Source organism: Miniopterus natalensis, chromosome 15, assembly GCF_054644295.1.
Source record: "Miniopterus natalensis isolate mMinNat1 chromosome 15, mMinNat1.hap1, whole genome shotgun sequence".
NCBI classification, from domain to species: Eukaryota; Metazoa; Chordata; class Mammalia; order Chiroptera; family Miniopteridae; genus Miniopterus; species Miniopterus natalensis.
This window is the reverse complement of record NC_142095.1, coordinates 15,773,726-15,791,389: the sequence shown is the minus strand read 5'-3', so window position 1 is coordinate 15,791,389 and position 17,664 is coordinate 15,773,726. Positions and strand designations below refer to the sequence as shown.

The following is a 17,664-nucleotide window of genomic DNA, read 5'->3' as shown; positions in this document are numbered from 1 at the left end:
AGGAAAAGTAACACATGGTTACTGCCGGTGCCAGCACCAGGGGCTCCCGAGAGAGGGGAGGACCTGGCTCACCCACTGACAGTCCGCTGACCAACGATGACAAATTAGCAGGGAGTTGTTAATGTGCTTGCGTGACCCGTGACCAGTTAGCAAAATGTTTATCTCAGAAATAAGAGCCTAAGGTAGTGCAATATTTACAGATCATTAGGAATGATAAATGAAAAACCTGTCTGACCCCAGCCTAGCCTTGACTTAAGAACCCATTGATTATGGGAGATGTGTGAATTAGACAGCCTATCAAATAAACCTGATGTATTGCTAAGAGAGTCCTCGCTAGCATGGTGCCACCCAGGGAAAGAAGACATCGAACAAAGTAATGAAGTAAAATGAGAATTATTTAAGTTTTCTCTGAACACCTTTCTATTTAAAACAATTTTCTTGCGCTGCAGGGCCTCTGCGTTCAGCTGTCTATTTCTGCTGGGTGTTTAAAGGACACTGATATAAATTCAGTATCTGGCATTGCTGGTTTTCTTGGCTTCATGCATGTTAAACCTGGTACTTTTATTGATACAATATAAAAAAAACCATTTTTTCCATCTGTCATTGGGAGTTATCCCCTTGGCAATAACAAATGAGAGATTAGTGATTGTAGGGTATGTGTTCATGTATGTATACATTTTGCTTAACATTGAGCTTATAACTCAATTTAATTGAACTACAAATATATTCAAGCAGAACATATAGCACGATGCTATTTCAGGTCTATTCATTTGCAGCACCCTTTTTGTAAGTCGCTTTTTAATAAAATGAACACAATTTGCTCTGAAATGTGAATGATGACTGAATAGATAGTTGAGTCTTTTTATAGTTAACGTAGGACAGCTCTGGAGGCCAAAGGCTAGATAATCCCATTTCTCTGGAACATACATATAAGAAAAAAACACCCTGTGAGACCCTGTTGCATTTATATTTCTTATCAAGTCTGGTTATCTGGTTTCACATATCTTTGTAGAGTTGAAAGAGCAATCTCAGCATGGGTTGGAGGAAGGAGACATATGAAGGGGTAAGAGCTGGGCGGGCAGCAATGAGTGTGTGGGGAATTAGAGTTCATTTGCTGACATCTTAGCTACAAAGACCAAAGGCCCTAAGGCAGTCGCCTGTCTGCGTCGGCTCTTAGGCCATGCACCATGAGAAGTGATCATAACTCTCGGAGAACCACGGTTCTGACTGGGGCGGGAGGCGGCTCAAAGTCTACCCCGGCCTCCCTTCCAGGTGGTCTTCTTGGAAGACCTGTCAGGTGGTCTTCTTGCCTGTGTTTTAACACCCGTGTTATATTCTGGCTCAGTTTGCCATCTATACTTACATCCAAATGGAGAGAAAACAAGACAAGACTGAGGACAGAATCCACGGGCACGCCTCCAACTCAACACATACGCATATTGCCTCCCACACGGATGCCTGCATCACTTCGCTAACTTACCCCTCTAGCCATCGTAAAAAAAAATAATAATGATAAATGAAGTTAGCCGGGGAACTCAGGCTGACTTCTGAGTTTCACCACTATCTCCTTCATGAATCTGTGACTGTCCCTTTAGAAATACATCCCAGAAAGAGTCAGGTTGATCGTAAGTTCATATATCAAAAAGCCACACCTACCATCTTCTGGAATCAAAATGAAGGACTTGATGATTTCAGTCCAAAAGTAAATTTAAGTATTTAAGAGCACCTGCTCACAGAGACAAAAGTGAAAATGATACATTTTAGAGAAGTTTTCATCAAAATGGATTGAAATAAGAAAGTGTCCCGCCTGAGGTTAGCGTCACTTATATGGAACATTCCGTGGCCAGGGATTCCCCGCCCCTTAATCACGCCAGTTATAGGAATTAATTTTGCAGAATTGAAGTTTTTAAAGTGTGGCCTCCAGACCCATTAGAAATGTAGAATCTGGGGTCCCACTCAAAGCATCTCTATTGAATCAGAGCTGGGGGGTGGCGGGGGTCAGCAGTCTGTGTTGTAACGAGCCCCTCCCCTGCCCAGTTGGTTCCTGTGCACACTGACCTTTGAGAACTATTGCTCTAGAAACTAAACTAAAGTTGAGATTATAATGCTCTGCCTGACAGTGCCTCTAACTTGATGGTGGTAATGGTGATGACAATGGTCGTTTTAATCAATAATCTTTTGTGAACCTTACTGTTAATGTAAGTTTTATGCTATGTATGTTATGCACTAGCTCATTTAATTCCCTCTCACAAGAGCCCAACAGAATACTATTATTCTGTTTTTCTAGAAGAGAGAATGAACCAAGAACAATTCAGCAGTTTGCCCAAGGTCAGCCATTAAGTTGCAGAGCCTGGAAAACGGTCCGTGTCTAGTTGATCACACACACACACACACACGCACGCACGCGCCCAGGTAAAACAGAACTCTCACTCTTCACTGTCATGCCATGCTGTCTTCCTGAATCAAGAAAAAAGAAATCTCCCAACTTAAATTCCTTCCACTTCTTAAAATTGCCTCTGTCCTGAGGGTCCCATCAGGAAAATTCCCCTGGGCCCACCTTCTCAGCGGCCACCCATCCTCTGACCCCTTAGCTATCCTGGCCTTCACTTCCAAGACCCATAGGCACTCTCAGTATAATACCCAGGGTAGTTTGAGACTGGTTGTCCTTTCAGGTGAACCCGAATCTTTCATCCCTTCTTTATGTGCAAAAGTGGGCCACGATCATAGTTATACACTACGGTTCTGAAACTGGAAGAGAGCCTTGCTGGATACCATCTAGATCTTCGCCACGCAAAGTGTGGTACTTAGGCCGCAGCCTCAGCTTCATTCTGCAAAGCTTGTTAGAAATTTGGAATCTTGCAGCCTCCCACCCCTTCCCCCAGATCTGCTGAATCAAAGTCTGCATTTTAATAGGATCCTTGGGAGATTCTATGCACACAAATACTTAAGAAGCACTGGTCTATCTATACCTATCCCCTCATTTTACCTGAGGAAATTGAGCCCCAAGGAAACTGAATGACCTACTCAAGGTCACAGATCTAGTTAGACTGGAACTGGCCTCTAGCTGAATAGGTTTTCTCAGTATCCCTGCAGCCTTCAACTACGTGCCGTAAAATGCTGTTGCTGCTTCCTATATTCTGGACTTGTGCCGTTCGCTTTATATGGATTATCTCAGTTGCTCCTTTACCACATTGTATGAGCTCAGTACTGTTATTATTTCCTTTTTTTTTTCTGACAAAGAATCTGGAACTTAGGGAGGTTTAAGAGCTTGCCCCAAATCATGCAACTTCCAAGTAGCAAATCAGAGATCAGATCCCATGTAACCTGACTTTGCTTCAGGCTTATAGCTGCTGAATGTACACTGCATGTATACCTTGGTCTTTTCTTATGACTCTAAAGCTTCTGTCTGTCTGTTCGTCCATCCATCCATCTATTGTCTGTCTATCTATCTATCTATCTATCTATCTATCTATCTATCTATCTATCTATCATCTATCTATCTATCTATCTATCTATCTATCTATCTATCTATCATCTATCTATCTATCATCTATCTATCTATCATTATCTATCTATCATCTATCTATCTATCTATCTATCTATCTATCTATCTATCTATCATCTATCTATCTATCATCTATCTATCTATCATCTATCTATCTATATCTATCATCTATCTATCTATCTATCTATCTATCTATCTATCTATCTATCTATCTATCTATCTATCTATCATCTATCTATCTATCTATCTATCTATCATCTATCTATCTATCTATCTATCTATCATCTATCTATCTATCATCATCTATCATCTATTTAAGCATTTGGAGGTTAAAGAGTGTGTAAATGGAGTCGTTCTGCTTGATGTCTCCTTTCCTTCCATGAATCCCAGCGACAGAGGTCCCTTACCGTTTGCCCCGCCTTGCCATCACCCCGAGCTCCCTCGCCTGTCCTGCAGGCCTTCCTCCCCAGCCACCTCTCCATCGCCTCCGGAGCTCTGGCTTAGCCGTCCCTGTGACTCAGGCTGTGGGCTGTCACTGCTGAGGCGGGAGCGGAGTGCGAAGGCTGCTGCCCTCTGTCGCCTAAAGCACTCAAAAGTTCAAAGGAAAAAAAAAGGTGTTGAAAAACAGTTACTGCAGGGCCTTCCGTCAGGTCAGTGATTTGCTTTCGTGTGCTTCCTTGAAAACCCAGCATGGGAGATGGTATCCAGGGGAAACTTTGCATTCCCATCAACTTAACACCTGAAACAGCCCAGGAGTAGCTGGGACGCGGCCTGGTTTATGTTCCAGTGTAATTATAAAAGTGCCGCTCCTCTGTAGCGCCGTTTAAAAAGTGCTCGAATGTTTCAGAATAAAATCTCCCTCGCAACGAGCCAGTGCATTGTCCTCTTCCATGCACACACCTATCCGAGGAGCAAAAATAATGCGAGGAGAGCTCAGATTTACAAAAACTCCTAAATTAGTTTGTGACTTTTAAAAATCGAGTTAATCACTAAGCATTATTAAATTAGTGTTCCACTTACACAAAAACAATTTTTTTACACAACTTTTCCGAATCCGGCTATTATAGGCAGTGAGATGAACTACGCATACTCTTGCTAGGGTGACTGTGGACCTAGACATGAATAAATTCTTTAGAAATTGTTGCTTTTTAAATCACAGGTAATATGAATCACACTGATCTGTACTATCCCCCAAATAAAATACTCCAGAATTTGTTAATATCTGGAAACAAACTTGGTCTGTTTCTTGGTGTTCTCCGTAAAGAGCACTCCCTGTGCATTCACACACACACACACACACACACACACACACACACACACACACACACACACACACAATTTCATTCCAAACATCTTCTGTTAGGCTCCAAGATCCTCAGGGTAAGAGACCTGCCTCACTCATGCTTTAATTTATCTTATGATGATAACGTGGGCTTTTAAAAAATTACCTTAATAAATGTTTGCTGAGCTGAACACCACACCTTAACTACATATATCTGGAATTTCTGTTGTAAACTTTACTTAGTGGGGAAGGGAAAAGATGTGTGGGTTGTTGTTTTTTTTTGTGGGACTATAATTTTCAATCTCCTGATTTTTGTGATTTTTAAGAGCTGGCCATAATGCTATATAGTTCTCTGATTTTATTTCTTCGATACAAAAAACGCGAAATGAATGAATTGTGATTGAGTCACTGAGCCCAGTTGCTTGCATATGCAATAGGGGCTCTAAATTATCACATAAACACAGCTGCAGTTTTTCAGCCTGAAGCTTTGAGAACCATGCCGACTGGTAAGTGGGGGTATTTGGAGCTCTAAATTTAAGAGCATTATTATGAGCTGTGATAGACAATCATTCTGCCTTATTTAAATCTCTGAGCAACTGTAAAACTAGAGTGTGCCTTGCTTAAATATTCAGGTTTCATATCTCTGCCTAAATCTGAACAAGCAAGTTGAGCTCGTACCTTAAAAGTTGGCAAATTGTATTTTATGATAAATCATTCATTGGCTGCTGTATTTATGAAGTTATCAGAAGATTAATAGTTTTAAAGTCATTTATATTTAAATTATCTCACTGTAAAAATTATTTCAAAGGTCATACAAAGCGATATAAATCATGCTTTATTTTCCAGGGCAAATAGCCCCATGCAGGAAAATAGATGAAAATATTGGCATCTATACCTATCTACATATACACACACATAAACACACACACACACATTCACATTAAAAGGTTTGTGCTTGAATTTTAGGTTGAAAAGCAATGAGGGAAGGTAAATTTTAAAATGTACTTTCTCACTGATTTTTGAATCTCCCTTATTTGAAGAGAAAATATACTTCTAAAGAACACCTTGTTTGCTAAATTGGTTATTTAAATTAATTTAACAAGAAATATGTTTCATGATTTGAACAGTGCTTTCAAAAAACTTATATATTCAATGCCTTCTTTTCAATATTCCTTACGCTCTTTCATAGAATTAACTCCTAATTGATGGAAAACAGGTCGAATCCTATTTCATGCCAGCAGTTCTTTGAACTACTCAATTATAGTAAATCAAATCAAGAAAGTTTTGCATACTAAATGAAATGGGTACTATTGCTTTGCTCTAGTATGGATTCAATTAATTCAATAGTAAATTGGAATCAGAGTCCAAGTTATTTGGCTGTTTTCTATGGCTAGTTAGATTTATGAAGAGCCTAGAGACAACTGGCAAAGCTGCATAACCTGCATTATGAATGACTGCATCTGGTGTAACCTTGCACATGATAAATCTGAGTTCTTTCCCTGTGGGTAACCAATACTTTCCTGGGTTACCTCCCACTATCACTTCAGGAAATTCGGGCTAACCACTGGAGATAAACCAAACAGCATCGAACAGTAAACGTGATCACAACAAACAAACAAAACCAGAATAGGTGACCTGCCTCTTTACCCCAACTGCCTGAGATGAGATAGTTTTGGGGGAGGGTTGATAATAATGCTGACTAATTTCTGATTGTTCTACTCACCGTTACAAAATTAAAAATTATTTTTAACCGAAGTAGTATTTGTTTATGTTTCTTTAAAAGAAGGGATACTTATGGCTAACGTGTTTTTTTTTAGATCACGTGGTTAATTTGAGCAAACATAAAAGTTTCTATTTTTCCATTGTTTGAGTATTTTACTTTTCATAAAATAAATGCATCAAATACATAAAGAGCCAGCAAAACATCATGTTTGACTGGTTCCGGTTAATCCAACGTTAGCAAAGAGAATCATTGCAGGGAATGTGTCTTCAGCAAAATGTATTTGTTTGTAACAAATCAAATATAATCAATAGGTTTGACAAATGAATCACTATAAAGGCCCTCATTGTAAGGGAAGTGTACATAGAATCACAGTGCTCTAGAGCTGGAAGAAGTTAGAAAGGTCACCTTGCAGGAACCCTCTTGTTTGACAGATGAGAAACACTGAAATTTGGAAGCTGAAAACCATTGACCTTGAATGGTTGGAGGCCCTTAAAAGTGCGACACTTCTAATTCTGTTTTTGTGGGAAATGTGGATTGTCCCTCAATATTTCCCTCTTATTCCAAGTAATAGAATTTCTAGCTGCACACATAGCTGTCCAGAGTCAAGACTAGGTTTCCTAGCATCCCTTGCAGCTTCTCTGGGTCAGGTGTATAAATCTGGGCAAGGGATATAAACAGAAGTGTTGTATGGTTGCTTGGGGACATATTTTTTTTAATGTTTTGTCCCTTGCTTTCCAATTCTCCTCCTGATGGCTGCAAGTCTAATGCCCGTGTAGTTTGATGGCGGAGCTGGAGCCAGCCAGCATAGGGCCCGTTGGGAATGGAGGCTCCGCCGGGAGCAGAAATAGGTCAAAGGATTTTGAATCTTCAGGATTTCATGGAGGAGAGTCCTGAGCCTCAGGCGTCTAGACTTTTCCATGAGAGAAGATAAACAAAACAAACAAGAAACCTTCTGTCTTGTTTAGACAATGCTTAGCTTTTCTTTTTCTGTTGCCCCTAGTTGAGTGCGAGCCTAATAACCTAGCCTGCTGTGACGTGAGAGCCTGGTGCGGTGGCTGGCATACAGGAGGTACCCAGTGGACGTCTGTGGCCATGTGGGAGGCAGCCCTGCCACCTGCGTCTCCTTCCCCAGGTCAGACCCAGCACTGGGTCCCTTCAGTTTCGCCCCCCGACAAATCTCAAATTCCCGCACTTGCCTTCGTCTCCTCCCACCCATGTGAGCGGAAGCTCCCGCCTTGTCTTGCCTAGACTGCCCTAAGCGCTTCGGCAAGGCCTCACCCACATCACGAGCCTTTTCACTAAAAACTTGGCCTTTTGTTTCTTTTTGGAGGAAGACCCAGATTGTTGACATGACCTACGGGCCTCATTTCTCTGGCCTGATTTCACACGGTTTCAGCCTTCCTGTCTGAGCTCCCCATGCCCACCCTACCTCTACTGAGGGGGGGGCAGTGACCACCCTACCACTACCCTTGGGGGGGGGCAGTGACCATTTCCAGGGTTTATGAGGTCCTTCCATTTTTGATCAGAGTGAAACCGGACTTCCTCCAAGTTCCTCAACCTTAACAACATCCCAACAACAAGATGGGATGCAGAAACAGGTACGAGACTCCAGCCGACTTCTATTGAACTAGACTTAAAGAAATGTGCAGAAATGTCATTTATATCAACATATAATGGCTTACCACTGCTATTTTTATTTGTTTCTTTCTCTGCAATTTGTTTTTCCCTTTTTATTGAATTTATTGGGGATGACACTGGTTAACAAAATTATACATGAATTAATTAAAATTTTTTTAACGTTCCTCAGTTTCAATTTTAATACTATAAATATTGATGGACATAATCCACAGGACCAAAGCCCTTTGGGGACCGCAGTATTTTTTAGAGTGTTAAGAGATCCTCAGACCCAAACATTGATGAACTGCTGCATTAAAGAATCATTTCCTTGACTTAAGACTTGATCATATCTCAAGTGATCATAGATGTCCCTTTCTCTGGACAAATGGCAAGGACTGGCTGACAGTGGGTACAAAAGTTTCCCCCTGACTTCAAAGTGAGACTAACTCGGTGATGCAATTCATGTTCTCCGAGGAACAGACTGAAGCCAGTTTCTTGTGAAGACCTCGTTCTTGCTCTGTTCTCCCACCTGCTCCACCCTGCTTCCCTTCTCTCGTGAAAGCACTTGGTACAAACATCCCTTCAACAAGAGTCTTCCTCGTAGATTGTGCTTCCAGGGAACCTGACCTGAGACACTGGGTGTCAAAGTCAGACGTTTCTGGGTTCCTCTCCAAATTCCCCTAATTAACTTTGTGACTTCAAGTGAATTGGGAAAATTCCTCAGTGCCTGGAGGGTGATGTGAACTACCCTCAGCCACCTTTGATCTTTGCCTGACTTAACCTTTTGGCCTTGGGCATGTTAATGTTTCACGGCTGTCTGCTTCCTTTGTGGGAACTTGATGTGTGTGTCTCACACTAGGCTCCCTCATCAGTGACTGGAAGTCAGAAATATTTTTTTTCAAGTTGCAAAGTACTTGGCAAACTGAGGGGCGCAGGCATAAAGCGTAATAAGCACTAATTATACAATCGAGGGTGTAATTGGGAGAGAAGTGTCTGGGAGCTTAGAGGCCAGAAGAGATGGGTGGTCCTGTCAGGTGCTTACCTGAGACTTTCCCACCCAAGCAGCAGCGCTGTGAATGCGAAGACCTAGGAGGCTAAAACCTGGTCTCCCCAAGTCGGGGAGCCCAGTAAAATGGGAGGCAGAAGAGGGTAGGAGAGAGTTGGAACACCTTCCCGCTGTGGCCTTTTTATCTCTGAGGCCTGGACTCGGTTGTCATCTCCTAGAGGCCTTCTCGGGGCAGCCCACTTTAAGTGCCCTGCCCCGTCTGGTGGCCCAGCTTTATTGTTTTCCCAGCTCTTACCACCCTCAGGCATCAGCTAGTCTAGGTGTTTGCCAATGGGCCTGCCGCCTGTCTCCCGGCTAGAACTCCTTGAGTACAGAAGCCCAGTGTATTCTGCTCACTGCACAAGCAGGTCCTCAGTAAGTCCTGGTCTTGAAGCCATGGGAGTTCCCCTCCTTTGCTGGTGAGAAATACATGGGTACAGCGCTTTGCTCATCTCTTTGGCCGAGTTTACCAAAACTGAACCTAGGCCTCCCTGTGACCCAGCACTTCCATTCCTGGGTAGTTATCCACAGAAATAATCACGGAGCTGGAAGCTACCCACATTCCCACGAAAACATACAAATAAACAAGTTCTGGGATATTCCATACAAGAAAATAAAATATAGAAATGAGAACCTTCAACCAGAGGCAAAATCAAGGATGAATCTCACTAATGAGACGACATGGTGCTGAGTGAAAAGACACCAGACACAAAAAAGCACATTCTCTATCGCCACGTTTATATAAAGTATAAAAACAGGCAAAACCAATCTGCTGCTGGAATCAGAAAGGTTGCCCTGGGCCCGCGGAAGGGCGCAGAGGCTGCAAGGCGCCGGGGCGGGGCGCGGCGGGGAGGGCACGACGGGGGCAGGTCCCCTCTGTTCCCGTCCCTGCCTGCGTGCTGCACAGGTCCGTGCAAAGTGTGCACAGCCGCCCAGCGGTGCAGGGGCACGTGTGAGACACGCTCTGCACGGCGATGAAAAGTGCCCGAGAACCCTGATGGGCGGGGCTCTGCCCGGGAGAGCGCGGGAGCCCCGGGGAGCGTTTGCCACGTGCTGGGGGCCTGGAGCCCTGGAGCTGGGCGCTCGCTCCGGGGGCCATGCGTCGCGCCCGCCGCGTTGGTCTCGCTCGGCGAGCCCCGGGAAGGTTGCCGGCGCCCGGTTTCGGGGCAAGGAAACCCCGGGTGCAAAGCCCTGAGGACCGCGGGGCTCTCTGTCCTCCAGCGCTAACGACGCCGCCCGCCCCCCGAGGGCACCGGCCGCGCGCCTCTGCTGGGTGCGCCTGGCGGGGGGTGCGCCGGGCGGGGGGTGCGCTCGGCGCGGGGCGCGGGGCGGGACAGGGTTCGTGTCGCGCTCGAGCTCTAGGCTCCCCGCTGGCCCGGCCTCGCCGCGGCCGCCGCCCGAGGCTTGGACTCCGGCCGCCGGAGGGCGGGGGAGGCGCGTGTCCCCGGGTGACCCCGCGGCGGAGGAAGGGCGGGCCGCGGGCGCAGCCCCGGGCACCGCACGGAGGAGGGAGCGAGGAGGGTGCGAGGGCTGGAGAGCGGGGCCCGCGAGGCGGTCGGGCGCCTCCTAGGGGAAGCGGGGGAGGTCCCCCCTCGCGAGTACAGAATCGGGGCCGGGGTAAAGAGCTGGGGGGGGGGGTCCCCTGGGAGCCAGAGCCTAGGGTCCCGATGGAGAGCGGGCGCGTCCAGAGCCCAGAGCCTGGGGGAGCTGGAGGAGAGAGAGCGCTCTTTCTCCCCAGCCTAGAAGTGAGGGAGGTGAGGCAAGTGGGGACCCCGCGAGCTGGGGGCCTGGGGGGATGGCTCTGTGGGATCTGCACCCCGGAGCCAGGGCGGAGGTGGGCGGGGAGAGGAAAGCGCCGAGAGTCCGGGAAGTGGGGGGATGGGTAGCAGGCGAGAGCCGGCGACGGTCACGCGGGCACTTTCTGGGTCGCCGGGTTTTGCTCCGATGCCCCTGGGCTTTGAAAGCCAGCGGCTGCTCGCGCGTGAGCCGCGTCCACGCGGGCGCAGGCGGCCCGATGCTCTGCGCGGGCCTGACCTCTCCGTGCGGCGGGCCCGGGGCTGGGGGCCCCTGTCCCCGAGCAGCCCCGCAGCTCACCTGGCCCGCTGGGGGCCCAGCGCTGCGGGGGCGCCCGGACCCGGGGGCCCGCCCCCCTGCTAGGTCCCCATCTCCTCGCCGGCTGGGGACTGAGGGCCTGGGTCGGGGGAGGTGGGGTGGGGGGTGAGGGGAGGCGGGGTGGGGGGTCACTGCCTGAGCCAGTGGCTGCAACGCTAGCACATCCCAAGTTTCTTTCTGAAAACAGAAGCGCCTGGGTCTTGGCCCAGTTCCACCGCACTGCCCCCCAGAGCGCCCCTTGCCCGGGGCCAGTGCCAGGGGAGAGCCCGGAGGCCGGCTGGCGCAGGTGGGAGCGGATTCCGCTCCGCACGTCGTCCTGCAAGTGCCATCGGAGGGCCGCTTCATCTCCCAGCCATCACGCAGGAGGCAGTCCTCTTTGGAGTGCTTCAGAAGTGATTTTCATTTTCACTCGGGCAGCCAGGGGTGACTCCTGAAAACACCCGGCATTAAAATCGAAGGAGACCTCAGAAACTGGGGGGTGGGGGTGGGGGCTCAAAAAAGCAGTTCCCAGGCTTTTTCTCAGGGACCTGCCTCAGCTGGTTTTCAAGCACCAGTCACCTGTAAAGCACTGTTGGGTCCGGGAAAAAAGAAAGAGATTTTACCACCACATCCCTCCTTTATTTTTACCCATTTCCTTTACTGGGGCCTATTTTTACTCCACCAAAGAAAGTACTCATCTGTCTGTATTATTATATACTCAGATTTTTCTCCTTAATTACAAGTTTCAAAAAAAAAAAAAAAGAAGAAGAAGAAAACAAAATGGGAAGTGTTGGAACATTGTCTAGAAACTAGAAACTTACAATAATAGTATAAATGAAGGCTACCGGACTGACTTGGGAGACCTGGGACCTTTCTCTGCTACTAATTTGTAAGTCAGTTGACCCCAAGGTTCTGCCTCCCTTTCTTCAGTAAAAGGTGGGTTATTTTCTCAAAGTCTGCTGTTCAAAGTTTCTTTTGAATACACATTTTGTATATGTATTCGAAATGAGAGAGATTACACATTTTGATTCAACTAAATTTCCACCAGGTGTATAGTTTAATACTTGATTCCTTTCCAGCTTTAAGCTGAAGAGTAGATGACTGAACATACATTTCCTTTCTAAATCCCTCTAATCTTCTACTGCTCAAAGATGCTGCGATGTCTGGCAGGCCTTGTGTTCAGCTTGCAGCATTTGCAAACAGACTGAGGATTACCGTGGAATGGAAGAGTAGCTGCAGGATTTCTTGGATTTGCGAATCTCACACTTCTCTTTCCATTTTCACTCTCATTAGCGCACAACTTTTAAAAAGCTGGCCTGGGCACAGCAACACGTTCACACATCACACCAAAATCCATGCTAATCTTTCCCACGGGATGTAATTCAATTGAGTTGACATTCTAATAAAATACTGGCAAGACACAATCACAGTTTGCTTGCAATGCATAATTAAAATAGCACTATGGAGAGGCTTAAACCTTGGAGAATGGCTTCCTACACATTGTTGGTTATGAGATTTCAGGGTGTTCACTCCTGGATGTTAATGAAACATTGTAAAGCGACTCTTTTTTTAGAAGAGCTGGTTGTGATCTTCCTTGACCATTGCTAGGGATGCACTGAAGTCTGCTTTCAGATTTGTCTTGGGCACTTACTTAATGCATCTAAACCTGCCTTCGAATTTGTATTTTTTGGTGATAGCTGACTGAGTCCCCTTGCTGTCTTCAAATCACTGACATATATATATATGTGTGTGTGTGTGTGTGTGTGTGTGTGTGTGAATATATATATATGTATGTATATGTATATGTATATATGTATATACACATTGGTGGTTTGAACCTACCATCCGTGGCATCGGGGAAATCTTAACTATTTTCTAAAAGACGAAAGACAGGAGGACTTGCCTTGGTAATGAAGCTCAGATTTTCAGTTGTTTTTGTTCCGAGGTGTTTTATACTGATAGAGAAACCCTGCTTCAGCATTGTCATTCATAACACACTCCAGAAATACCATACACTTTGGTCCTACAAGTCATTTAAATCTTGTGATTGCTGAATGGTCGATTCTCTTTAGGTTATTAATTAATTTGTATTCAAACCGAACAGCTGCCTTACTGATAGTTTCTGTTTTATGGCTAAGAAGTTCCAAAATTTATGTTTTAGGTGATGCTTGGGTAGTCGTACAGTTAATATTTGTGATATATGAACAATGCCTAACTTTAGGGATAGAACAAACACCTCAGGAAATAGGTGGCGTTTGTTGCTGGAGCGGGGGACGGCCATACCAGGCACTGGGGCTCCATGCATTTATTTAAGCCCTGTTGGCTCTCACATGAACTCTAAAGTAAGTGGATCCTCCAAAGTGCAGATGGTCCTGGGGTGTCCAGACCAGTGAAGTGGGGGACGCCTGAAACAGGAAATGCGTTCCACTGGAAACAGGGAGCTGGTGTTTGTCTTTGAGCAGAGCTGCAGATTTTGGGAGCCTGCTTTCAGGCAGATAAAGCAAGATGATGCTGTCCACCCAAGGCCAGGAACCAAACAGGACAGGCTCCAAGTTCAGTGTCTTCAGCGCTTCTGTGCTCAATAAAATCCATGCATAAACTTTTATTGGAATTCTTAGGATTAGAAAACCACACTCCTTATTTTGGTTTCATTTTCCCTTGGAATTTCAGTAAGGCACAGAAAAATGGCACCCTGTTTTGGCTACGTTAAGGAAAGTCGGTCCAGGAGACAAAAACGTAGCACATATATCTGGGAGCCGTGCAGAGAGAACAGTAGCGGGGAAAAGTGCAGCTCAAGGGAGAAACCACGTGGAGATGGGAAGGTACGAGGCTAAGTGAAACCTTTAATTAATTGAAAAATTTTCTCGTTTGTTTTATAGTGAGAACTTCTGACCTACCAGACCAAGAATGTTTTGAATGTGAATCCTGGCTCCCTGCCAGCTGTTTTAATTAGTCAAGGTAGGTTGCAGTGACCAATAGGCCCCAAAATAAATCGCGGCACAAAGAACAGTCCGGGGACGTTGCTCTTGGCTGGGGTGTCGCGGTGGCCGCCCTCCTTCACGCAGTTATTCTGGGACCGTGGCTTCTCCCATCTGTGGCTCCTCCGTCTCTTAGGGGCTTGTAAACCTTTGCATGTAGACAGAAGGTGAAAAACAGGGTGGAGGGGGCACTAACTTCTTAAAAGCATTGAGCTGAAAGTAGCACACAAACCTTTTGTTCACATCCTGTTGGCGAGAACTCAGCCAAGGGACCCCGCCTTCCTTGGAGAAGCCTGGGGTACAAGGCCTCGCTGCGGGCAGGGAAAGAAGAAACGACGCAGATCTGAGCTGGACCCTGGCAGCCTGGGCCCACCATCCTGTTGCTCCAAATGTTCTAGTCGTAATAGCTATTTATTAGCGCTTTTAATGTGTTGAGGGTTTCGTGTGCTTTCACGTAATCCTCACAACATCCCCGCGAGGGGAGAAAATTATTCCCATTTTACAGGTGATGAAACTCGCAGGTTAAAAAACTCGCACAATGCTGAACGGCAAATGGAAAGCCAGGATCCGCTGGTTTTCTCTGGAGGGTCAGGATTCTCGGCCAAGCTGGAAGGCAGCGGCTCCCAAGCACCTTCCCCACTTTCGCGAAGAATCCAAGAATCGCTACCAAGCCCCCCTCCGGAGATGCTGAGAGGAGAGAAGGCAGTGGAAGAATTGGAGGAGGGAGGTGATTAAATCATCCGAAATCTGTTTAAAAATCTCCATGTTCAAACGCTTTCTGTTTCTAACAATGCCTGACTCTGTGAGACACTAGCCCCTTTTCGGAGCCAGCAGAGTAACAGAATGCAACTTGTAACAGGCTGGCTGGCCTGCTAAAGTAGCAATTATATTTAAATTTCAGTATCGGTGACACCAGCTGGAACCACCTGAAGCAAAAGGAAGGAAGGGGTATCAGGGCACATTTTCACTCCGGCAGCTGCCCTGGGGGCTAGAAATGGAAAGTTTTACGTGACAGGTTTTTTGTTGTTGTTTTTCCAATTCGAAATTTTCCTCTCTTTTGAAAATTAAGACAGCCGAACAGAGCCTTATATGTTGGCCAATAGGGCAATACCTTCATGAAGTGAAAAAGTGGAGCTTTTCATGGTGTCATAGGCTCACCCACGCTGAACTTAAATTTATTATCCAGACTACTCCAGATTTAAGGTGTTTTTTGTTTGTTGGTTGAGCAGAGCAAGTGTGCTATGAACAAATCCACTTTCGATTTTAGAGTTTTTGAGATTAAAAAGCAGCTCATAGCCTTGTGTCATTTATTTCTCTTTTATAGCAATAGTATGCCCTGAAAACAAAAATATCATGGTCTGAAAATCAGCTTCGAGTTGGGGATGTACCTGGATGCCGAAAGTTAGAAAACATCCATCTTTAAAGAAGCCAATGTTTTGATATTCAGAAATCCTCTTCAACAAAGTCAATATTTGGGATTATTATTTTTAGTATATGTATCCAGAAACCATGAAATGCAATTAGTAAAGATGTAGAAACGGGACCCATACTATTTAACAAGATTTTCTAAACTTCCCCACGGAGCTCTGTTTATCCTGACCCAGCCAGGGTGCTGCATTTCAATTCTGGGCTGCTTTGGCATACAGAAAACTACAGACTTGCTGAGCTGAGCCAAATCTGTCGATCCAATTACTGGGTAACAGAGCTGACTGGCGCTTTAGGCAAAACCTGTAATCTGTAAAACTCTATAGTATCGGTGACAGCCGAGTGAAAGGGAAGGACCAATAGAGTGTATATGTTACTTGAGTGATACACAGATGCATAGCTCTCGCTACAAATAACCCGCTTCAAATCTAACATCAAAGAGCAATGAACTATACAGAGCCTTGAAAATATATCACTCGATATGTCTGAATAATTTTTAGGTAGAATGGTTTACCAATGGAAACAGTCTCAGTAGTGGGTTGCAGATCACTTGGCTGAGCACTCATTTGAATGCTTTCATGACTTTTAATAATCTGTTTTAGCTACTCTTGTTTTCAGTATCTATTTTAGCGACTTTGTAACGTCTGACAAAATTTTATTTTGCTAAAATTTGTTATTCGTAAAGAGAATGAATTCAAGGATAAGGTTCGATTACATTTTATCACCCAAAATTCAATAATGATTTCAATTTAAGATAAAACAGTAATCCCTATAAACACATAAGGTTAAGTGAAAGAGGCCAGATATCAAAAATGTACATACTGCACCATGCTATTTATATAAAATGCAAAGGGGGATAAAAACTTATCTATCATGTCTGAGGTCAGGAGAGGACATATCTTTGGGGAGAAAAGAAGGCGTAGTGGTTGGGAGGGAAAAAGGGTGATCTTTTGGGGTGCCAATAATCAATTTCTTGACCCGGGTTCTGATTCCATAGTTGTGTTCATTGTCCATTTTGGGCTATAAGAACTGTACACTTATAGTTTGAGTAGTTTTCCGTATGTTTATAATAAGCCCACTTAAAACGTCAAAAAAGTTAATCTCTACAATGTTACATTAGTGTTTTAAGAAAGAAGGGATTAATAAATACGAGCACGGGTGTGGTAGTTTGGAGACAAATATTAGCTCTATAGTCACCAAATACAGAGCTAGTAAAAAAAAATTTTTAAAGAAATTGAGATTACCTCCCATTTTACTTTAAAAAATAATTCCATTTTTTATACAAAAAGAAAATTGGTTTAATCTATATTGGATTGCAATGAGAAAGTAAATTCTTTTTTCTCATGCATGGAAGCACAGGCAAGAATAAAATCAGGGCAGGGTATACTTAAGGAGATATTTTAATTCATGTTATCAGTATATCTTATAAGAAACCCAAAACCTCTGTAAGCAAGGTTTTGCTGGGCCCAGCATTTTTAGTGGTAATGAAGTTTCATGGTCATTATCATGACCATCTGGTAATCAATACCTGGGATATCTATTCCAGTAGAAATAAAAACCCTGGTAAAATGTTTCCATTTATAGGCTTTTTTTTTTTTTTTTGTAGAGGTGGGAGCAGATAATAGATAACTTAGTAAATGTATGTCTCCATGCTCCAGCAGCCATACAGTTTTTAAAACAGATAATGGCTTAATTTAATTTTTTATTTGTTTTAATTTCTTTTAAAATAACTACAAGAAATTTCATGTGAATTTGGCCTCATTCCATACTGGCAAAGCCAATGACTCAGTTCTTCTGTTCATCCCACCAATGTTGATCGAGGGCTTTCTGTATGCCAGGCCATGGGGAAACAGTGATGCAGGAAGCATGGGCTCTGTCCTCCAGCCTGCAGTCTAAAAGAGTATTTTGTTACTCATTCAGTAAACATTTTTAAATGGCTACGATGTGCCAAGCTGTGTTCTAGGTTCTGAGGGTCTTGAGAAAGAAAGGGGAACATTA

At 44.7% G+C, this 17,664-nt stretch overlaps 1 non-coding gene across 1 annotated transcript; it reads left to right on the top strand.

The window, feature by feature from the left end:
* Positions 1-439: 439 nt before the first annotated feature.
* On the top strand, positions 440-575 carry LOC148091417 (small nucleolar RNA SNORA8). The gene has a single exon (XR_015715744.1). It is a non-coding gene; the product is annotated as a small nucleolar RNA SNORA8 (small nucleolar RNA).
* Positions 576-17,664: the final 17,089 nt, after the last annotated feature.